This window comes from Rhinolophus ferrumequinum, chromosome 5 (genome assembly GCF_004115265.2).
Source record: "Rhinolophus ferrumequinum isolate MPI-CBG mRhiFer1 chromosome 5, mRhiFer1_v1.p, whole genome shotgun sequence".
In the NCBI taxonomy this organism is placed as follows: domain Eukaryota; kingdom Metazoa; phylum Chordata; class Mammalia; order Chiroptera; family Rhinolophidae; genus Rhinolophus; species Rhinolophus ferrumequinum.
The window spans coordinates 17,587,666-17,612,300 of NC_046288.1; the positions used below are offsets into that span (position 1 = coordinate 17,587,666).

Genomic DNA, 24,635 nt, shown 5'->3' on the forward strand with positions numbered 1-24,635 from the left:
GTTAGCTGTATTTTAGTAAAATCTTTAAAAAAAAAAGACATTCAGTGGAAGAGTGGGAAAAGTTTCAGAAGACTTAGATGAGAATGTCTTCCTATCCAAGGGTAGCTTTTAGTATATATACATTTTAAAGCTTTACAATGAGGAGGCTTCTAGGTTTCTTTGAGATTGGTAATTCTCGGATTGATAGTTTATGTGGCCTCTTAAGATTAAAAAAAATAATAATATTCAGAGGATGCCAAAGAAATGTAGACACATTTTAAAAAAGGAAAAAACTGAATTAAAATTGCAATACTCAATATGTATCAATAACAAAAGATGAATACAAGTCATGTGTATACATGTTTTTGGCACCCCTGGTATAATCAACGTAAACAAATCTGGCCAATGATTTGATGACCATCTGTAAAGAATGGATCCAGAGAAAATTGCTGTTTTCAACAAAATTCTCTTCTACGGTTAACAAAAACACCCAATCCCAATAAGAAAAACCTTTAAAGAAACTGGAATTATTGTGATTGTGCATAGAAATAACAATTATGAGAGCTACTGTGTGCCAACTATGTGCCATGCCTACAATAGCTACAGGGGGATCCAGTGGTTAAAAAAATAGGCATGGTACCTACCCTTAGCAACTTATAATGTAGTAAGCCTAAGACTCCTTCTTTCAGACAAGAAAGGTATTATTTTTCCCTATTTTGATTATGAAGCAACTAGGATTTAAGTGGTAAATGTGTCCAAAGTCACAAAACTATTAAGTGTTGTAGAAGGACAAGAAAGGTAGATACTAAAATCATGGTCTTTTATCTAATATAGGACTTAACCGGCCTGTGTCAGACTGCAGAAGAGCTCCTTAAGATCATCACCCAAGCAAGTCCACTGACTCCAAAAGGGACCGTACACCTTCATCCCCCGCATGCTAACTTTGTTCCACTGAGGCAGTCACCAACTAGTTTTCAAATTATGTATTAGTACTTTCACTTAAAAAATAACAGGTAATCTCCATACGTTAGGGGAAAAAAGCAACTGTACAAAAGGTATAGATAATCTTTTAAGTGCTTAAGAAATTATGGTAACATTAAAACCTGATTAAAACTGAGAATACTGTACTAATTTTCTTTCGATATACATTCATTTTGGAAGAAAAGTAATAGGAGAGTTGATTTCTCTTGATTTATTTTCTATTTTAAAACAGCAAAACAGGTCAGTCTAATGAGAATATGGGTTCCAGGATAGAAAAAGCATAAATAAGTAACCTCCCTCTAATTTCCTCCCACTCATCTCTTAAACCTTAGCATCCAATCTATAAAAACTTCAACCATGGACAGCAGAAGTCAGCTAATTTATTCTGGAAAGGGTAACATAGTAAATATTTTTGGCTTTCTGGGCCCTAATGCAACTCTGATGCAACTACTTACCTCTGTCACTATAGCTTGAAAACAATCATATACAATACATAAAAAATAAGATGGCTATGTTCCAATAAAGCTTTATTCATAGATGGTGAAATCTGAATTTCATATAATTTTTACATGTCACAAAACAGTATTCTTCTAAGACTTTCTCCCCCAATAATTTGAAAACATAAACACTATTCTTAGTTCACAAGTCATAAAAACCAAGCAGCAGGATGGATTTGGTAGTATGCAGACCCTTGATGGACTCACTTGTAAGCTGGAGCTGTAGAAGGTGACTGGCCCTTCTTTACCTTTAGAATCAACTGATTGTTTATCTCTAAACCTAAAATCTGATAGGAAATAACTTTTATTCTACTTTTCAGTCACTTGCAAATTACCTTTCTTTATCTCAGAAAAAAGACAAAAAGTCATTTCTTACTTTTGAGCAATAACTGAAAATTTTCAGGATTGCTGAAAATACTTTACATGTGGACATCATTTATCTTACCAATGAATAACTTTTCACTCCTCATAAGAATGAAGTTCTAAAAGTAATTAAAAACTATCAAGGAAACAGATCATGCCCTAAATATTTTATAATACTTTGTCCTATGCTCAAACCCACTATACTCAATAATCATTTTTTTTAAAAAAAAGGGAAGAAAAAAAGATGGCATACCTCTGAGCTCAAAATGAAGATTGAAGGTATCTAGTGAAACTCACCAAGTTCTAAAGATTCATCTAAGAGGAATGCAGAATTTTCCAAAGGCATCTTACACTGTGACAAAATCAGCTTCTAAGCTTCGGCAGCTTCACAGAAAAAAAATAAAAATTCTGTAAAACAAAGACAGCTGTGGAAATAATGTTAACCAAATTCTAAGTAACAATACCTCCAGTATTTTTTTCCCATCCATGTATATACAACATTAACTGGGGCCTCCTCTGTGCCAGGAATTGGGGATGCAGCAATGAACATGTCAGATCCCACCAACCCCTCTGGGAGCTCAGTCTGTACAGCAACTCCAAATGGGATGAAAGGCTTTAAGAATTACGAATGGTGGCGTGAAGAGAAAGCATGGCAGAGATACAAACCAGTCTGGTGGAAATTGGTTAGAAGAGGCCCCCTAAAGGAGGGACATTTAATACCAGCACAAGTAGGATCTGGCCAAATAAAGCAAGGCGAGAGGGGAGAGAAAGAACATGTTGCATGTTCAAAAAGCCAAAGGTAGGAGAGAATATGGCATGTGTATGGAACAGAAGTCTCGTGTGGCTGCTCAGAATAAGAAAAGGGATGAGAGGAGGCATCTCTGAGGGAAGAAGTAAGGGGTAAAAGCAATTTGCCCTGAGGCAGTCACATAGGGCTGAAAAACAGAGCCCATTTTAAACCCTTACTACTTGACTACAACATACTGGCCATTCTGAAGCTCTTCCTAGCCCCCTCCCTTCAAAGGTCTGAGAGAGGACTCTTCAGGAGGAAGCTGAGGTAAGTTCTTGTGGAGGAAGATCCTTTCGGGGGGCTTTTGTAAGGGCCTGTGGGAAGGCTGCCCTGGGCCAAGAGCCAGCCTCCCTCTGGATGGATGAATTAACCAACTGACCATCACAGGTCAGGATGATGGGAAAGAAGTCAATCTTAGCATCAGCATCATTCTCAATTACTAATTAATAGTTCCAAGCACTTTACTACATGTGAAGCCGTGTTCTAAGTGCTTTACATGTATGAACTAATTCAATCTTCACAACATCCCTATGATGCAGGTGCTTTTATTGCCCTGTGCTTCTAATATGACTTTATGAAACAGTCCAATCATGGCCATTAACTTTTGTTAACAATTACAGTAAAATTTATCAGAAATGTTAACGATTCTTACCACAATATTAAAAGCATTTTAATTACCTTTCTATCAGAAAAGTACTATTTTCACTTTTAATTAACAAAAATAAGAGACTTTACAACTTATTAATTTGGTTGTTTCTTTTATAACTAGCAGTTCTGTAATATTAAGGAAAAGAGTTGAAGAAATTCTGTTCCTTGCTCATTCACTCACTATCATAGGCTCCAATGACGAAAACACACCACATTCCTACCCTCATGGAGTTTTAGTCACTGAGATACAATGAACATTGATAGCCTGTGGCAATTGTATTTTTGCAACATATCCTGTTTTATGAATGAATGAAGAATCAACAGACAATATTTGATGCAATAGAAAAAACATCAAAACCTGAGGGGAATGGACTATAAAGAAGGAAAAAAATACACATTAAAAGAGGAAGAATAAAAAACTGCTCCACTGAGGACGTAGGAAAAATGGAAAAGAATCCTCACTCAGAAAGCAGTAGTAATCAATGCACTATAACGAAGGACCTTAAAGTGAACATAAAAAGCAGATAAATATTACTTAGCAGAAGATTCAAGACTATAATCTAATGATGAAAGATTAAACCTTAATCCAGCCGTTTTCACACTGGACACCAGGTGATTTTAAGGGAATCAATTTCCAGATCCTTAATTTCCATAGTTACCAACCAGTTACTAGAATATCAAAGTTAGAGCATCCTGCTGGTTTCTCTTTTTCTACACTCTACAATCCTCCTTCTCCCAGTTCACAAGAGATCTCATCACAAAGCATTTCTCTGAGATGCAGAAACATCCAGAACACCCAAGAAAGCATTTGAAATACTAATATTGAGGGTAGTATCCTCTAATGTAGGCACCATCTATCCAAGCTGGTCTTGTCTTTCTCTGTCCCATAAACTTCTGTTAAGCACAATACCTGACATTAAAAAAAAAGATATTTTGGCCTCAAAGGGCTCTTAAAACTTTCGAAGGTAAGAATAAAAACTTCTGATTAAGAAGTTTACCTGAGAGAAAATGCAATGAAAACAGAGATAATAAATACTGATGATAGTTACAACCTAATTTACCCAGGTAAAAAGCTTATGGTCAAACACTTTATATAATTTACCTACCACTATTTAGAATTCAAGCTCTGGGAAGCATCTTGAATTACAATTCAAGATCTGTAATTTTACCATTATCAGAGAAATAAGAAATTAGTACATTTTATCAATCACCCGTGTGGGTATTAAAGACATTTTGTATGATTTTAAAGAGTTGAATAGAGCCCTTACCTCTCACAAATCCATGTCATATTTTCATGTAAAAGTAACATACACTTAAGTTAATTCAGTTTTTGTATTTTCTTGAACACTTATTGAGATTTTTGTTTTTTAATTGGGGAATATTGGGGAACTGTGTGTTTTTCCAGGACCCATCAACTCCAAGTCAAGTCACTGTTTTCAATCTAGTTGTGGAGGGCACAGCTCACTGGCACATGTGGGAATGGAACCAGCACCCTTGATGTTATGAGCACAGCACTCTAACCATTTGAGCCAACAGACTGCCCCCGAGAAAGATTTTTATTAACTTTTGCCAAAAGAATACTGGACACAGTAAATCCACATTTTTTCACCTGGAAAATTTTTCATATCTGTTCAGTTTTTCATTCCTACATAGACTTACTAGTTATAGATTAATTTGGCAGAAACATACTGAAAATTGTACTGTAAATGATACACTTAACAAAATTATCACTAAATCTTTTGTAAACCTCACACTTACAACCCAATATTTTTTCTTATTATTAATTTCCACTGAGACCAGTCTTATTCTAATATAAGTAATATTGAACCACGGATACATAAATTCCATGAAAGAAGCAGTTCCCTCTGAAGAGATGCATTTATGTTTAATAATTGTTTATAATAAACAAAATAATATATTTATGCTGTACTCATAATTATAATCTAGAAGAAAATTTTTTTCTTTAACACTTATTAACCACTTTTTCTTTAACACTTATTAACCATTATTTATGGTTAATAAACATTTTAAATTTCAATTCATATTCATATTTTTGATGCCCAGAAGCATTTAATTGATGAAAGAAAAAACTGCCAATCCAGAATCTCATATCCAGACAAAATATTCTTTAGGAAACAGAGGAAAATTAAAATAGTCACAGATGAAGGAAAACTAAGAGAATCTGTCACCAGTAGACCTATACTAAAAGAACTGCTATAGGAAGTTCTTCAAACAAAAAGGAAATGATAAAAGAAGGAATACTGGAACATAAGGAAGAATGGAAAGAATAAGAATATGGATAAATACAACAGACTTCCCTTCTCCTTTTAAGTGCTATATACTATTTTTTGATGGTTTAAGCAAAAATTATGACACTGTAACATGGTTCTCAATGAATGCGGAGGAAATATAAAAGGCAATTATGTTAGAAGGGGGGGTAAAAGGACTTAACCAATAGACTGTATTAAGTTATATATACAAAATATAATACCAAGAGAAACCACAAAAGAGCTTTTCAAAAAGATATAATCAAAACAGGATGAAATCCTAAAAAATGTTCAACTAACCTACAGGCTTCTTTTCCCCTCTACTACTACAACTGAAAAAGCAGTTAAAGCACAAGCTACTCACTCTATCCTCAGGCAGGACAAGTGTTGCTCAAGTCTGAACACACTGATGAGTCACATACTCTAGGGGTAGAATTTTCAAAGCACTTAAAATATCAGCTTAGACATTACTCTCATACATTCTTGGTGGGAGCATAAATAAGCTTATGGAAAACAGTGTATCGATAACCTAACAAAATTACAAATGTTCTTACCTTTTGATCCAGCAATATAGTGGGTTATAGCATTTAAAAAATGAAACAAGATAGGGAAAAAAGTCAGAATACAAGACACTTACAAATGGTAAGGGTATTTCCTGAAACTGCTGTTTCAGATATGTGTTGGTAAGTGTGTACATGTGTACCAGGTCACAACATAAAGTATATTTCTTACTACAAGTATAGTCAAAGTTTGGAAGCCATTGTTTCAGCTTAAAAAAGCAGCCTGAGGCAAAGGGACAAGCTGACACTTTGGGAAGGGAGAGTTCAATTCCAAGATGTGAACAAATGAAAATGAAGTTAGGCATATAAGGAGACAAAGCAAACACAAGGTAGTATATTATCAAGCTACACACAGTCAGGGGCGGCCGGATGGCTCAGATGGTTAGAGCCTGTGCTCTTACCAAAGTTGCCAGTTCGACTACACATGGGATGTAGTTGCGCCCCCCACAACTAGACTGAAAACAGCGATTGGACTTGGAACTGAGCTGCGCCCTCCACAACTAAGACTGAAGAAAAACAACTTGACTTGGAGCTGATGGGTCCTGGGAAAAACACACTATTCCTCAATAAAGTTCTGGAATGCGGGGAGAAGAAAAAGGTAATTTATCTGAAAGGAGCAAAGAAGAGACAAGAGATCCAGCAAAATTTGTTCCATAGGGTGTTAATTCCTAAAAAAGAATTCCAAACATTTTCTGTTTTCCTTAATGACACTATTTTCTTGGCTTACTTTTTAAAGTAAATTTTAAATTCTATGTTTATATAATGTTCACATTATATTTGCACGGGACAATGCTGGTCTAGCGCCTGCAGTGCTGCTATTATTCTCTTTGCAGTCATCTGCCGATTTGTCAGAGATGTGAAACATCTTCCGCTGTCATTTTTCTTCTCTTTGCCATTATGAGCAGAAATGAACATTTCTGAATTCTCAACTGTGTTCAATGAAAACTAAAAGCAGCCTACAAAGACAGTATCTCCAGGCTTCTTTTATAACTTCTTGAAAGATAATGTAATAACTTGAGCAACACACAAAAAAAGAAAAAACTGAAAAAATGATGCAATAGTGATGATTTTTTTCCATATTCTATCACCCTTCTACATGATTCCATCATTCTTCTATTTTCATATTATCTTTTTAGGACAGATGGAGATAACTGATGAGTCATGATGAAATAGCACAGTGTTAAAAGGTAAATGAATATAATTAAGTCAAGACAGAATGAGTTCTATTCAACTCTTAAAAAGTAAATTTTGCTTTCTCCTTTGGAAGACCTCAAAGAAAGGACATCATGAAAAACTAGTCCTTACAAATAGAAACACTCAAAAAAATTTTAAAGTCTAACATTAAATCCAATGGACTATATACTAAGGTTAATCAAAATTTGGTTACGGGGAACTAAAAAATCATTTTTCTTGCCTGTCCCATCAAACTATATTTCAAGTTGGCAAGAGAGACCTAATGGGTGATGGCTAGTTCTTCAAAGAATTTCAGCTAATAAGAACAAAAGAAGTTAACACAAATAGATGGGCAACAATCATCAACAAATTTTTAAACCATTAGCAGAAAAAGTGATAGTGAATTTCACCCTGGATCATACTGTCATCAATTGAATGCACTAATCAATCTCAGCATCTCCAAAAGTGAGTAGGTATTATGTACGTCCTGACGTAATGAAATATATAGAAGATAGTACTATTTATAAAATGTTCTTGTTTAAAAAGAGTCAAACTGGAATCTATGAAACCTTTAGATCATATTCTTAACAGCAGCAATGTCACATCCAAGGGATGAAAAAATCTTAAATAGTAAATTAAAACTGTTTCTCACCCTCCAAACCATAATGCTATATGTGTCCCTGGACCTCAGGGGGCAGACAGTAAAGGGGGAAAAAACTGTCTAAAAAGGCCCGTTAAGGGAGCAATAATGGGAAGAGGAAAAAAAAAAAGATTGCAAAATACTTACTGCTTTAGATCAAACTTCCAGTTTACATTAACACAGGAAAGAAATTAAGTAAAATTACATCAGGAGGAAACAATCAGAGAAATCCAGGATGTGAAATATTCTACAAAACTGACCCAGTTTCTTCAGCATGGAGGTGAAAAGAAAAATGGAAAACGCTGTGGGGGCTTGTCAACTGTTTTAAATTTCAAACAGACTCAGAGCCTTTAGTTTTAAAAATAAGGCATGTTCGCTGAGCTCCCGGATGGCTCAGTTGGTTGGAGCACGGGCTCTCAACCACAAGGTTGCCAGTTCAATTCCTCGAGTCCCACAAGGGATGGTGGGCAGTGCCCCCTGCAACTAAGATTGAACACGGCACCTTGAGCTGAGCTGCCTCCTGGATGGCTCAGTTGGTTGGAGCGCATCCTCTCAACCACAAGGTTGCCGGTTCGACTCCCACAAGGGATGGTGGGCTGTGCCCCGTGCAACTAGAAACGGCAACTGGACCTGGAGCTGAGCTGCGCCCTCCACAACTAAGACTGAAAGGACAACAACTTGAAGCTGAACGGCACCCTCCACAACTAAGACTGAAAGGACAACTTGACTTGGAAAAAAGGCCTGGAAGTACACACTGTTCCCCAATAAAGTCCTGTTAAAAAAAAAACAAAAAAAAAACTGTACTCTCTCTGCTTAACCTCCCTCTTTCCCCAATTTTCGGAGCTATTCCCTCTTCCTCTGCCTTAAAATAAATAAATAAATAAGGCATGTTTGCAGATGAATGATATGTGGAATATGCTTCAAAGTAATATTAGGAATGTGTGTAAGTGGGTAAAGGTATAGATGAAACAAGATAGATCCTGAGTTAATAGTTTTTCAAGCTGATTAATGGGTAGATGGGAGTTCATTATTCTATTCTGATTACTGTTGTATATGTTTTAAATATTCCGTTAAAATACAGGCAAGTTATTTTAAGGAAGACTTTGCTTTCTTAAGAAATTAGGGTGGACTGTAAACAGTTTGCACAAAAATTGTCTATCAAGGCTATCTACAAACTGATGTCATTCCTATTCCTAATAAACTGTACTCTTAAAAACAATAGTACTCAAGAACTAATCAACTTAGAGGGATGTATGTACCTCATTTGAATGCTGATTCCAACAAACTAACAATAAAAAGGCATTATATGATATTAAGAAATTACTGTTACTTTGGGTAGATGGAGTAATGATATTGGGGTTATGTAAGAAAATATCCCTTCTGTTTAAAGAAACATATAGAAGTTTTGAAAATGAAATGACTTTCATTCCTTTTTTTTGAAGGGAAAAAAAAAAAGAAAAAAGAAAAAACCTGGAAAGGGAAAGAGAAGATGATGACAAACACCTGTTTGCCTCTCCTCCCTTTGGAAAGCCTACTAGCAAGACAGCATAGAAGTACAAAAAGGAATAAATCTACAAAAAATGAAAATGTGAAAGAAGTTATAAAGAGATGAAATGACAGTACATTCTGGAGAACAGAAAGCAGATCCAAGTATATTAACAGGATAAACAGAACTAAGAAAAGCAAAGCCCAAAATTAACACATAAAAACCCCAGTGGAAGGACTACAGTTAATTATTCTGAGGCTCTAGGCTCCGAGCTAGCAGGAAAACAGGCTGAAAACAGGCGACTTAGAAAACAGCTTCCCCTGTCCCTTTTCTGCACCATTTCCCTGGCTAAGCAATGTTCAGTGTCACCCCTAGGCCTCAAACTGCAATACTTTTTTCTAGAAAAGAAATCTAACAAACTGCTCAGAAAGAAACTAGCTCTTTTGGCGTGGATGTTAGTATCATGGGACATCACAGCCCATGTCAATATGACAATTCGAAAGCTCCTGAGACTAACAACAGGTTCCCCACTCTTATGCTCCAAACCTAAACTTGCCAGCAGACAAGATGCTCCATCTACAAGGTGTAATCAAATAATACAATGAATGTTTAAATTTTAAAAAATTATTATAGTAAAAGACACACTGCCATTAATCCCCATCAAAATACTCCCCATTGCTTCGAACACACTTATCCCATCATTCTTGCCACTTTCTGAAGCAGTTCTGGAAGTCCTCTTTTGTGAGTATCTTTAGTGGTGCTGTGGTGGCTGCCTAGCTGTCCTGAAATCATTTTGACTTTAGGGAAGAGACAGAAGTCTGTCGGTGCCAGATCTGGCAGATAAGGTGAATGAGGACATGCCATAATGTTTTTATTTGACAGAAATTGCCGTACCAGAAGCGATATGTGACACGGAGCGTTGTCATGATGGAGGATGATTTACGGCACACTTTAAAACACATCTTTTCTCAACTGTAGCTCATACCCGACTGCACCAAAAAAGTTGAAACTTATCACACACTGTTACTAAGGTTCAATGCGCCGCTTCCCATATTAAAGATCCCCGCCTTTCTGCTGGATGGCACTCAGCAGCAGTATTCATTGTATTTTGTGATCACAACAGGAAGGCTCTGTGTCACACATCACTTCTGGTACGAAAATTTCTGTCAAGTAATAACATTACAGTGTCCTCATCCACCTTATTCACTAGATCTGGCACCATGTGACTTCTGGCTCTTCCCCAAAGTCAAAATGATTCAGGACATCGAGGCAGCCACAATAGGGCAACTAAAGACACTCACGAAAGAGGACTTCCAGAACTGCTTTAGAAAGTGCCAAGAAAGATGGGATAAGTGTGTTCGAAGCAAGAAGAAGTATTTTGAGGGGAATTAATTGCAATGTGTCTTTCACCGTAATAATTTTTTTTTTATTTAAACATTCACCATATGTTTTGATCACACCTGTATGCACAAAGAATTACCAGGATTTTCAATGAGGTGGCAATTGGAAAACAAATTCACCTGTACAAAAAGAATGGAAACACACTGCAGCTACTTAAAATAATCAACATAATCCTTTAGCAATAAACATGAACCAAAAATAAGAATCCCCAAACAGTCAAGGAAAAAATAGCAGCTAGGAAAAAAACAAAACAAGTAGGTCAACTAACCCCAGAAGAATCGTAAGATTACTCAGGGTACAGAAGAAAATTCAAAAACAAAACAAAATATCTTCAAGACACTCCTGAAGAAACTGCATTCAATGAAAAAAAAAAACAAAAACGGAATACTGTACATTTAACAAACAATACAGATTTCACTACACCAGGAATGGTTATAAATGCTTCATACATATGAACTCATTTACCCACAAAATAATCATCCTCATTATAGACATTCAGAGAAAGACAGGAACATATACCGTATTTTGCCATGTATAATGTGGTCCCACGTTTCTGGCCCAATTATTCAGGAAAAAAAAACCTTTCGTTTTAATTTAAATTTTTATTTGTCTACATTACTTGTTTCTTGCGTTATAAAGGAATTTCAGCATTTGGTTTTTAACATATTATGGCACAAAAAATTTTATGTAACAAATAATTACAAAACACATGAACAGATACAAAGTACAAGAACTTTTATGTACTGGTAACAAATTTACAATATTTATGCATCATAGAAGGCCAAGAACTCTTTGTCATTTCAAATTCGTCTTATGTTCAACAAATCCGATTATCGTATTCCAGAGTATTACTTTCCATATGGATATCGTTACTGATTTCTGGAATTACACTTTTAATTCATAAGCATAAATGAAATACTTAAAAACATTTATTTTAATACAGAATTAGTACTACTCATGTATAATGTTCATCCTTATTTTTCTCTCACAAATTTGGGCAAAAATGTGCACATTATACACGGCAAAATACAGTAGCTGAAGGAATCTATCAGAATACAGAAAAGGCAAAGACAGAAAACACAAGAGAAGAGATAAAAGGACATAAGGCATCAATCCAGAAAGCCAACATTTGCTGGTGAGCATTCCAAAATGGGGAACATAAAAAAAAAAGAAAAGAAAAGAAATAATACCAAATAAATAATAAAAGAACATTTCCCATACGGGAAGGAAAACACATTTTCAACTGAAAAGGCCTACCAACTCCAAAGAGTCCAGACAGAATGACAAAAACAAGTTATAACTACACACATAAGTATAAAATTCCAGAACTCCAAGGACAAAGAGTTAAAGATCACAAAGAAAGAGGGAAAGGGTCATTTACAAAGTACCAAGACTCAAGAGTGGCATCACGCTTCTTACCATCCTGATCAAACTGAATAGAGCAAAACCCTTAAGTTTTACGCGAAATTTAATTTGAATCTAAATTTCTACACCCAGGCAAGCTATCAAGCCATTATGAGCCAGGCCAAAGCCATTTTCAGATAGGCAAAACGTTCACATCTTAAGTACCATGTATACTTAATTTAGAATACATTCCAGCAAAAAGAGAGAGAATGCAATAAAAGAGGAAAATGTGGGATCTAAGAAACAGTCAACGTAACACAGAATTACAGTGACCTCAGAGTGACAAATATACAGCAGGCTTCCAACTCATCAGACTGAAGAAGGAAGGAGAAGAGCTCTGGGAGGAAAAACAAGGGAGTCCATCTAACAGATACTATGATTCAAGCAGGAAACATCTGAGGATATGGTGAAGGTACATTTTTCTCCATCAAAGTAAAAAGGCAATTACAGACTTGTGGGGAGTGTGAACAATGTTAGGCAAACTAATCAGAATATAAAGTTAGAACATAAAGCAAAGCAATGGCATAATTTTGAAAAACTTATGAACTGCAAAGATAACCAATCTTACATTGATATCAAATATTTTGTTTTTTGAGTTCCATTAGCATCATGACTTTGGACCCACAGAGTAGGAAATAACCCTAGCTCAATAATTAACTGCAGTTTATTGTGTTCAACTTTTAAAAATCAACCTACTGACAAGCCTGAATGTCTTAATTCTCATTACAAAACAAAACATAAATGTTATCAATCTGGTCAAATACAAAAGAAACGGTAGGAACAGAAGTGAAGGAGTAGAAGAGAAAAGATGGAGAAATGAATAAAGGTCCTATCCTTATCTTACACAGCAGGGTTTAACATGTAATCTCAAAGAAATTTAAATATTTTATTTACAGTTGCCAAGGTACTAATAAAAGAACTAAATATAAGTTTTGAACTTTGGAATGAAGAGAGAAGACAGGAGATTAAAGACAGCATAAATAAGCTAAATCCTCATATCTTTCTTAGCAAAGAGGCAAGAAAATAATTTGAAGTTAATTAATTGAGAAATGTAAGCAGATTCCAACAAAGAAAAGTCTGGAACCAGATGGCTTCACAGGAAAACTCTCCAAAGCATTTAATGCAGAATTAACACCAATCCTCCTCAAAGTCTTCCAAGGAATTAAATGGGAGGGAACATTCCAAACCCATTCTATGAGGTGAACATTACCCTGATACTAAAATCAGAAAAAGACACAATGAGAAAACTATAGACCAATATCCCTGATGAATACTGATGCAAAAATCCTCAACAAAATGCTAACAAACCAAATTCAATAGCACATTAAAAAGATTATGTACCATGATCAAGTAATATTTATACCTGGAATGCAAGGATGGTTCAACATATAACAATTAATCAATGTAATACACCACTTTAACAGACTAAAGAGGAAACACAGATGCAGAAAAAGCACTGACAAAATTAAACAACCTTTTACATTAAAAACACTCAACAAACTAGAAACAGAAGAAAACTACCTCAACATAATAAAAGCCGTATGAAATATCCGCAGCTAACATCATACTCAACAATGAAAAACTTACTTTTCCTTTAAGACTATGAAAAATACAGCAAGAATGCCCATTATCATCATTTCTATTCAACATACTGCTGGAAGTCCTAGCTAGAGCAATTAGGCAAGAAAAAGAAATAAACGGAATCCAAATAGGGAAGGAAAAAGTAAAAAATTACATCTGTTTGCAGATTACATATTCATATATAGAAAACCATAAAGATACCACATCCACAAAAAAACTGTTAAAATAAGTGATTTCAGCAAAGTTGCACAATACAAAATCAACACACAAAAATCAGTTTTGTTTCTATACACTAACAATGAACAACCCAAAAACAAAATTAAGAAAACAACTGCATTTACAATAGCATCAAAAAGAATACTCAGAAATAAACTTAACCAAAGAGGTGGAAAACGTGCATACTGTAAACTACAAACCACAGCTAAAAGAAATCAAAGATACAAATAAATGGAAAGATAACTCCATTTGTGAATTGGAAGCCTTAGTATTGTTAAAATGTCCATATTATCCAAAGTAATCTATAGATTCAATGCAATCCCTATAAAAATCCCACCGGCATTTTTTGCAGAAATGGAAAAAAACATCCTAAAATTCATATGGAATGTCAAGGGACTCTGAGCAGCCAAAAAATATCTTTAATAAGAACAGAACTGGAGGAGTCACATTTTCCGGATTTCAAAATATACTACAAAGTAACAGTAATCAAAACTGTGGTCTTGGCATAAGGACAGGTATAGAATACCAATGAAACAGAATGAAGAGCCTAGAAATAACCCCTCATGAACATGGCCAAATGATTTTCAACAAGGATGACAAGACTATACAATGGGAAAAGCACAGTCTCTTCAACAAATTGTACTGGGAAAACTGGATATTCACATGTAAAAAGAATGAAGCTGGACCCTTACCTTCCACAATATGCAAAAATTAATTCAACGTGAATTAAAGACCAAAACATAAGATCTAAAACTATAAAACTCCTAGAATAAAACAGGAGAACAGTTTCAGGACATTGGATGTGGCACTAATTTCTTGGATATGACACTAAAAGTGTAGGCAACAAAAGCAAAAATAGACAAGTGAAACTACAAACTAAAAAGCTGCTGCACATCAAAGTAAATAATCAACAGAGTAAAAAGGCAAACAGCAAAATGGGATAAGATATTTGCAAAGTATCGCATAAAGGGTTAATATTCAGAATATATAAAGGAACTTCAACAACTCAACAAGTAAAAACAAATAACCCAATTCAAAAATGGGCAAAGGACTTACACATTTCTCCAAAGATAAACAAATGGCCAACAGGTATATAAAAAGGCACTCAATACCCCTAATCATAAGAGAAATTCAAATCAAAACTACAATGAGATATTACCTCAAACCCATTAGGATGGACACTGTTAGAAGAGAAAATGACAGGAGTTAGTGAGACTATGGAGAAATTGGAATCCTTGTTCACTGTTGGTGGGAATGTAAAATGGTGCAGCCATTATAGAAAACTGTATGGAGCTTTCTCAAAATATTAAAAACAGGAATACCATACGGTTCAGCAATCACACTTCCAGGCATATATTCAAAAGAATTCAAAGCAGGATCTTGAAGAGATATCTACACCCTCATGTTTGTTGCAGCATTACTCAAAAGAGCCAAGAGGTGAAAGCAACCCAAATATCCACTGACAGGAAATGGATTAAAAAAATGTGGTATATATAAACAATCGAATATTACACTGCCTTAAGAAAAGGAAATCATGTCACATGCTATAAAATGGATGAAAACTCAAGGTAATTACGATAAGCAAAATAAGCTAAAGGGTAAATACTGCATGATTCCATTTATATGAGGTACCTAGAGTACTCAAAAATCATAGAAACAGGAAGTAGAAAGGGCTAGAGGCAGAAGGGAGGGAGAATTAGCGTTTCATGGGTAGAGTTTCAGTTTTGCAAGACGAAAAAGTTTTAGAGATCTGTTGCATAACAATGTGAACCTACTTAACACTACTGAACAGTACACTTAAAAATGATTAAGATGGCATTTAACGTTATGTTTTTCTAACAATTTTTTAAAATGAAAAGCAGAAACATGTTATTTAGAGTAACTGGGAATAAATTATTCCCAGTTATTATAATGGGAATAAATAACAAAAAAACCTGCAAACACGGTTAAAGTGATTTATTTCTTATGGCTAGTGGCTAATAGTGTTCAGCAGTTATGGAGCACTTCCATCATCACAGAGAGTTCTATTAAGACAGTAATGATACAGAGAAATCCTCACGCAGTAAACCTAGAAAATAAAAGTTAAAAACCAAAAACCCTGCCCACCTTGCAAATTATCTTTTGTTCTCTACCGCTGTTTTCTATTTTTCATATTTCTTGCTATTCCTTTGTTGCTATACTGTTATTGAATGTAAAGCCTATTTTGTCTGAAGTTTCCTTCCATTTCCTAATATACGTTTTATTCTGAATCATTTTTGTCTTCTGCATGTCACATTTCAGTTCATTTGTTTTGGCAGACAGAAATTTTACTTAGGGCCTGTGCCAATTTTTTGTGCTTATTTTAATTTCCCATCTTTTTCTAATGGGAACTTACATTAGTTTCCCAGTGCTTCCAAAACAAAGGAATACAAACTGAGTGCCTTGAAACAAATACTCATTCTCTCACAGCTGAGGTACGAGTCTTGTATACCCAATTTGCTGAGATGTTATCATGAAAGGATGTTTGTGAAATGTTTTTTTCTGAATCTAATCAATAATAATCACCTAATTTTTATCTTTCATTCTATTAATTTGGTGTTGATATCACATTTATTAATTTGTATATGTTGAACCATTCATGCAGCCTAGGGATACATCCTACTTAACCATGGTGCGTGACCCTGTTAGTGAGCTGAATTGTTAGTATTTTGTTAATTCTTGCCATCTATGTTCATCAGGAATATTGGCCTGTAGTTTTCTTGTAGCATATTAATATGGCATAATGCCGGTCTCATAAAATGAGTTTGGGAGTGTTCCTTCCCCTCCAATTTTTTGGGAGGGCTGAAGGAGGACTGGTGTTAATTATTCTTTAAATGTTTGGTAGAACACACCAGTGAAACCATCTGGTCTTGGGCTTTTCTTTGTTGGGAGAGTTCTGATTAGTTTCAGTCTCCCTACCTATTATTGGTCTGTTTAAATTTTCTGTTTCTTCATGATTCAGTGTTGGCAAGTTGTTATCCATTTCTTCTCGGTTAAGCAATTTGTTGGCATAAAATTGTTCATAGTAGTTTCTTATGATCCTTTGTATTTCTGTTCAGTTGTAATGTCTCCTCTTTCATTTCTGATTTTATATATTTGAGACTTTTTTTCCTTAGTCTAGCTTTTAAAGGTCTGTCAATTTTATCTTCCCAAAAATCCAGCTGGTAGTTCCACTGATCTTTTATATTGTTTCCCTGCTCTCCATTTCATTTATTTCTGCTCTTTGTTCCCTCCTTCCTTCTGCTAACTTTGGGCTTAGTATGTCCTTTTTCTAGTTCGTTGAGGTGTAGCTAGGTTGTTTATCTTAACCTTTATTTTTTGTTGTTGTTTCAATTCAGGTCTTATTTTTGTTTGGTTGTAGTTTTATTTTTTATTGAAATATTATTAACTTACAACATACGTACACTTAAAGTGTACAATATGATTAGATACTTGTACATATTGCAAAATAATTACTACAGCAAAGATAGTTAATAGCTCTGTCCTCTTACATAATTTTTTGTGTATGTGGTGATAAGATCTACTCTGTTAACTTTCAAGTATATAATACCGTGTTGCTAATTATAATTGCCATGCTGTGCATTTGACTCCCAGATCTTGTAGCTGGGAATTTGTATCCTTTGACCAACATCTCCCCATTTTCCCCAGCCCCCAGCCTCTAGCAACCATCATTCTATTCTATTTCTATGGACTCACCTTCTTTGAAAGTCATCTTTTGTTAGGTTTAGGGCTTCCGAATGGCCTGCAGAAACCTGCCTGGATAAAGAAGCTTGAAAGTGATGCCTTTCCCTTTGTCTTTAAAAAAAAAAAAAAAAAAAGTTTCACAATTACAATTGACATTCAATACTATGTTAGTTTCAGGGGTACAGAATAGACATGTATATAACTTATGAATTGATCCCAGTAAGTCTAGTACCCATCTGACACCATACAGTTATTACAACATTACTGACTATATTTCCTATGTTGTACTTTACAATCCAGTGACTATTCTGTAACTGCCAATTTGTACTTAATCCCTTAGATCTTTCTTTTTTCTTAATCTAGGCATTTATCACTATAAACTTCCCTCCTAAAACAGCTTTTGCTGCATCCTATGTGTTTTGGTATATTGTATTTCCATTTTTCATAGTTTCAAGATATTTTTTAATTTCCCTTTTGATTTCTTCTTTAACCAACTGATAGTTCAGGAGTGTATTCTTTGAAACTTCCACACATTTGTCAACTTTCCAGTTTTCCTCCTGTTACTGATTTTTGGTATCACAGCTGTTACTGATTTGTAGTATCATATTATTGAGGCTGGAAAAGATACTTGGTATGATTTCAATCTTCTTACATTTGCTAAGACTTGTTTTGTGACCTAACGTGACCTATCCTGAAGAGTGTTCTGTGTGTGCTTAGAAAGAATGTGTATTCTGCTGCTGTGGGGCAGAATGTTTTTTGTATGTCTGCTACGTCAATTTAGTCTAAAGTATATATCATGTCCAGTGTGTCCTAATTGATTTTCCATCTACATGACCTATCCACTATTGCAAGTGGAGTACTGAATTCCCCTACTATTACTGTACAGTTGTCTATTACTACCTTAAGGTCTGTTAGTTTTTCCTTAATACATTCAGGTGTTTCAATGTTGGGTGTGTCTATATTCACAGTTGTTATATCCTCTTGATGAATTGGTCCCTTTTTTATTATACAATGACCTTCTTTGTCTCTTGTAACAATTTTTGACTTAAAGTTTATTTTACAGCTACCCCTACTATCTTTGGTTTGCATGTGCATGGAAAAGCTTTTACAATCCCATTACTATGAGCCTACATGTGTCCTTAAAGATGAAGTAAGTCTCTTGTAGGCAGCATACAGTTGGGTCTTTTTTTTAGTCCAGACAACCACTCTATGCCTTTTGATTGGAAAATTTAATCCACAAACATTTAAATAATTATTGGCAGGTAAGAAATTACTAATGCCATTTTATTAACTGTTTTGTGGCTATTTTGTACTCCCCTGTTCCTTTCTTCCTCTTTTGCTGTCTTTCTAAATTGATTATTTTTGTAGTAGTATGCTTTGATTCCTACCTTCTTTATCTTTTATGTATCTACTGCAGATTTTTGTGGCTACCATGAGGCTTATGTAAAACATCTTATAGATACAACAGTCTATCTTAAGCTAACAACTTAGATCATATACAGAAACTCTACTCTTTTAATCTCCTTCCCAGGTTTTTTTTGTTTTGTTTTATACCATAATTTAACTCTTTTGATATGGTATATTCATTAACAAATTATTGTAGGTACAGTTATTTTTAATACTTGCCTTTCAAATCTTTACAGTTAAGTGATTAATACAACACCATATAACAGTATTAGAATACTCTAAATTTGATTATCTATTTACCTTTAAGAATATGTTCATATTTTCATGTTTTTGTGTTACTAATCAGCATCCTTTCATTTTGAGTTTCAGGAATTCTTTTCAGCACTTTTTATAAAGCAGGCCTAGTTATAATGAACTCTCTTAGCTTTTGTCTGGGAAAGTCTCCTTCATTCCTGAAAAACAACTTTGCTGGGTAAAGTATCCTTGGTTCGCAGTTGTTGTTTTTTCTTTCAGCACATTGGATATCATCCCACTTTCTCCTAGCCTGCAAAGTTTCTGCTGAGAAATCTGCTGATAACTGTCTGAGGGTTCCCTTATATGAGGATTTTTTTTTTCTCTCTTGCTGCTTTTTAAATGTTGTGGGTTTTTTTATTTTTATTTTTTTATTAGGGAATATTGGGGAACTGTGTGTTTTTCCAGCAACCATCAGCTCCAAGTCAAGTCACTGTTTTCAATCTAGCTGTGGAGGGCTCAGCTCACTGGCCCATGTGGGAATCGAACCAGCAACCTTGGTGTTATGAGAACTGCGCTCTAACCAACTGAGCCAACCGGCCACCCGTTGTGTTTGATTTTAAACAGTTTTATTACAATAGTCTCGAAGAAGATAATTTTCAATTGTAATTTTGGAGTGCCCTATTAACTTCCTGAACTTGGATGTTCAAATCTCTCTCCAGATTTGGGAAGTTCTCAACCATTATATCTTTAAATTAGCATTCTGCTCCTTTCTTCCTCACTTCTCCTTCTGGGACTCCAATAATGAAGAGGCTGTTTCTTTCAATGGTATCCCATAATTCACAGAATTTTTCACACTCTTCTCATTCTCTTTTTTGTATCTTTAGATGATTTCGTTATCTGTTTTCTCATTCACTAATTCTTTCTTCTAGTTGGTCGAGTCTACAGTTGAAGTTCTATTAAAATCTTCAGTTAAGTAACTGTATTCTTCAACTCTAGGATTTGTTTTTGTTTTTCTTAACGGTTTCTATTTCTTTGTTGGAACTTCTCATTTTGTTCTTTGTAGTTCACTGAATTTCTTTAAGATTATTATGACTTCTTTGGCAGAGTTCATAGACCTCTGTTTCTTTTGAGTAACTCATTCAAGTTTTGTTAGTTTCCTTTGGTGCTGTCATATTTCCCTGATTATTCATGTCCTGTGGCCTTGTGTTAGTGTCTACATATTTGAGGAAGGAGGCACCTCTTCTAATCTTTACGACATGTTCCAAGAGGCCAAGTTCTTCACCAGTCAGCCTGTCCAGGGATTCTGAGTGGGCCATCAGGTAGTGTCTGCAGGTGTTTGCTGCTAGAACCACTGGGCAGACAGGTCTGGTGCCTGGGTCAGCAGTTGGGCAGGCCTGGTGCTTGCATAATCAGGGGTCATCCCAGGAGCTGGCCTGATGCTAGGGTAAGCCTGGCATCACGGGCCATGGGAGTTGGCCTGTAATCTGGGACTTTGAGGGCTGGTTTGGCACTAACATAGGCTGGGAGCCTGGATCAATAGGGGCTGGTCTGGTGCTGGGGTGGGCCAGGAGCCTGGGTCCACAGGAGCTGGTCTGGAGTTTAGGTCCACAGGGGCCAACCTGAACATGGCATGGGTCGAGGACCTGGGTCACAGTAGTCAGCCTGGTTCTGGGCCCAGCAGGGAGTTCGGATTCACAGGCACTGATTGGGAGCTGGGGGCTATAGGAGCTGTCCAGGGTCACGGGAGCCAGTGGTGCTGGGATGTTCCAGGAGCCTAGGTTCACAAAAACCTGCCAGTAGCCTGGAGCCATGGGAGCCAGCAGGCACTGAGGTGAGCAACGAAACTAGGTTTGCAGAGCCTTCTGGGCGCCTGGTGCTAAAGGAGTTGGCTAGCACCAGGATGGGCCAGGATTCACAGAAGCCCATCAAGAGCATGAGGCCACTGAGGCTGGCAGGCACTGGGGTGACATGGGGTCTAGTTTTGCAGGAGCAAACGTGATGTTTTGACAGAAGATGAGCATTAGAAATTCTTATGTTGCCATTCATCTAATGATGAAATCTTATATATTTTGATTAATATGTATCAACTGCTCATCTTTAATAAAGAATTTTAGAGACTTAAGTTTTGAACATATGGTTTAAATCTTATTGCTTAAATAAAATGTGTATGACCAACTAAAGTTGTCAGAGCATTAATTTTTGTAAGTGGCTAATTGGTAGTATAAGTGAGAATTCTCAATTGGTACAAATTAGAGTATATTACACTTCCATTTATGGTTTAGTATTCCAGTGGTGTGAAAGTTACTCTCAAATTCCTTAAGGAGTTTAGTGTCTAACTGGATTATATAAAACTAAAGCATAGTTGTGATTCTTTTAGTCGTGTATATAAAGAAAGATAAACTCCCAGACTATTATTATATACAACATGTTAAAATATTTGTTAAATATATGAGTACAAAGGAGGTCTGACAATAAAGTTTGCGGACTTGTTCCAACGACATTGCTAATCTTTTTTGATATCAGAGGCATTATTCATTATGAATTTGTACCAACTGGACAGTTAATCAAGTTTACTACTTGGAAGTGCTAAAAAGGCTGCATGAAAAAGTTAAGACGACCTGAACTTTTCGCCAACAATTCATGGCTCTTGCATCACAACAATGCACCAGCTCACATGGCACTGTCTGTGAGGGAGTTTTTAGCCAGCAAACAAATAACTGTATTGGAACACCCTCCCTACTCACCTGATCTGGTCCCCAATGACTTCTTTCTTTACCTGAAGATAAAGGAAATATTGAAAGGAAGACATTTTGATGAATTTCTGGACATCAAGGGTAATACGGCGACAGCTCTGATGGCCATTCCAGAAAAAGAGTTCCAAAATTGCTTTGAAGGGTGGACTAGGTGCTGGCATCAGTGCATAGCTTCCCAAGGGGAGTACTTTGAAGGTGACCGTAGTGATATTCAGCAATGTGGTGTGTAGCAGTTTTTCTAGGATGAGTTCATGAACTTAATTGTCTGACCTTGTACATGCATAAATATATTGATATATATCAATAGTTTCTGCATTTAGTTATGTTCAAAAACTAATTATTGAGTATACTGAGGCACTACTTTGGGTACAAGGCTCATATCACTGAACAAATAAATCAAAGTCCCTACCATTAGAAACTCATAACTTAAGTTAGGAACATGTATTTTCATTTTTATTCTTATAATAGCTACAAAAAGTACTCACTAGTAACATCTTTAGGAAATCCAAAATCTCAGGGCTTTTCAACAAAAAGTAGCAAAGGAGTCCTAAGAACAAAGAGATGCCCTCTTCTAATCATGTACAGGCATATGGCTTGATGACATAGAATAAGTACTTGTTTCAGGTTGGGTATTGTTCCAATGGTACTTCATCACTGTTGCTGCATAATGTAAACTATAATTATTAAAGTAATTATTTTAGTGCTGGTAATAATGTAGCACAACCTAAGTAAAGTGGCAAACAAATTTAAAGAGCATTTCATTACAAATGAAATTTTTTAAAATATGCATGTTTTAGGACAGTCAAATAAGAAAATATCAAGGACTGATGGAAAAGCAAGGTTTTAGAATATATCTAAACAAATATCCAATCTCCTACAACTTTAGCGGGCACTTTGCAACTGATTTAAGAATAAACATCAAGATCTTTAGTCATTAAAATGATTTAAATTATATTTCAAGGCAGAAAAATGTACTGATTATTTCTAAAATAATTTAAATTTTAAATGTTGAAAGACATATTTGGAAACCAATTAGTAAAACATATACTCTGAATCTTCCATTTATTGGGGATTTAGTTTTGGTCTTTTTGAGGAGTGCTGTGTAATGCTATTCCTCTAAACTAAGTGTTTAGCTTTAATCTTTTACGTTTAATTTTTTTATTCATGTGTAAAGCTTACCTGAATCATCAGACTACAATACATTGACAGTTTCAGAGTGCCAAGCTGTAAAAACTGGCTTGGCCAGTCTATTTGGGAAATTGGAAAAGAAGTATTGCATTCACTCAACAAATGATATTGTATACTAGCCTACATACATGCTTTCAAATAATATTCTCAGATTACAGGGCAAAACCTCTTTCTCTTTTGCCCTAACCCTTATCTATATTTCCTCTCTCATAGTGATTCTGCAATAGGAAGTAATAATATTTCTGAAAATAGATAATAATTACAGCAAGAGGTTGTGAATAATGCAATATAAAGTGACATCTTAATTAACTAGTACCTTGTTTATATAAACAGTAAATTTTCATATATTTATTTATCATGTCCTTATACTCTCTATAAATTCCAAGAGAAATTTGCCTTTGAAATATATCATTAAGTCCTTAGGGGCAGTGAGTACAGGTTTTGATTTTTATTTCCTGGACCACTATAAGGGCCCATTTGTTGTTTGAAAATGTTTATTTATATTAAAATCTTAAGGTGCTCCTGATATCTTATGTGAATCTTTTATTGACTACTTAAATCAAACTAAGTATTTTTGTCAATTAAAGATAAGTAGTATATGCCCAACATCACAGAGAACTGCTTGCTATCCTCATTTAGAAGTCGAAGAGAAGCCTTGGTTACTGGTACCTGAAAATTTTTTTTAATATTTTCAATATAAATTAATTGTAATCAAGTAAATCTGAAGTGAACTACTATATACTTGTTTTTTTTTCCCTTATACAATGGAATGAAATTACACTTATCATTTATTAGGTTTCTTACCAAATTTATTTTTATTATTTCTTACCTAATTAATTTATTCTTACCTATTAGGTAAGACAGTTTGTAGGCTGCTCTTATTTTGTTTATATAGCCTATCCATTTCCTAAAACTTACATACACGTATTATAGAGGTAATAAATGCACACGGATTTTAAAAAACTAGTGCAAAAGGCTTATAATGGAAATGCAGCCTGCCCAACTGTCCTTACATACAATCCTGCTACCTAGAAGCAATCACTTTTACCTATTTGTTAGCAGTTTTTTAATTTATCTTTATAATTATAGATAATGTCTCTGTCTCTCTCTTGATTAACTTCAAATTGTGTCTACTGACTCCCAGGTAGCTAGGAAAAAGGTTTTAGTTCACTTATACTGTCTTCACTCTGCTCTCTTTTCTCCTCATTCCAATGGCAATCAATCCTATTAAGCACTCAATACCATGTTTCCCCAAACATATAAAGACCTAGCCAGACAATCAGCTCTAATGTTTCTTTTGGAGCAAAAATAAATATGAGACCTGGTATTATATTATATTACATTATATTATGTTACATTACATTA

At 35.2% G+C, this 24,635-nt stretch overlaps 1 protein-coding gene across 8 annotated transcripts in view; it reads right to left on the minus strand.

Annotated features, from left to right (window-relative positions):
• Positions 1-24,635, minus strand: part of CLOCK (clock circadian regulator) — a 124,307-nt gene that overhangs the window by 84,436 nt on the left and 15,236 nt on the right. For 2 of the 8 annotated variants that reach the window (XM_033106135.1, XM_033106132.1), the window contains exon 3: positions 17,701-17,799. The exons of 3 other annotated variants lie outside the window; for them this stretch is intronic. The gene's annotated coding sequence lies outside the window, so the exon portion shown is untranslated. Of the gene's footprint in view, positions 1-2,073; positions 2,205-17,700; positions 17,800-24,635 lie in introns of all 8 variants that reach the window. 3 more of the 8 variants (XM_033106133.1, XM_033106134.1, XM_033106139.1) reach the window with 3 other exon arrangements.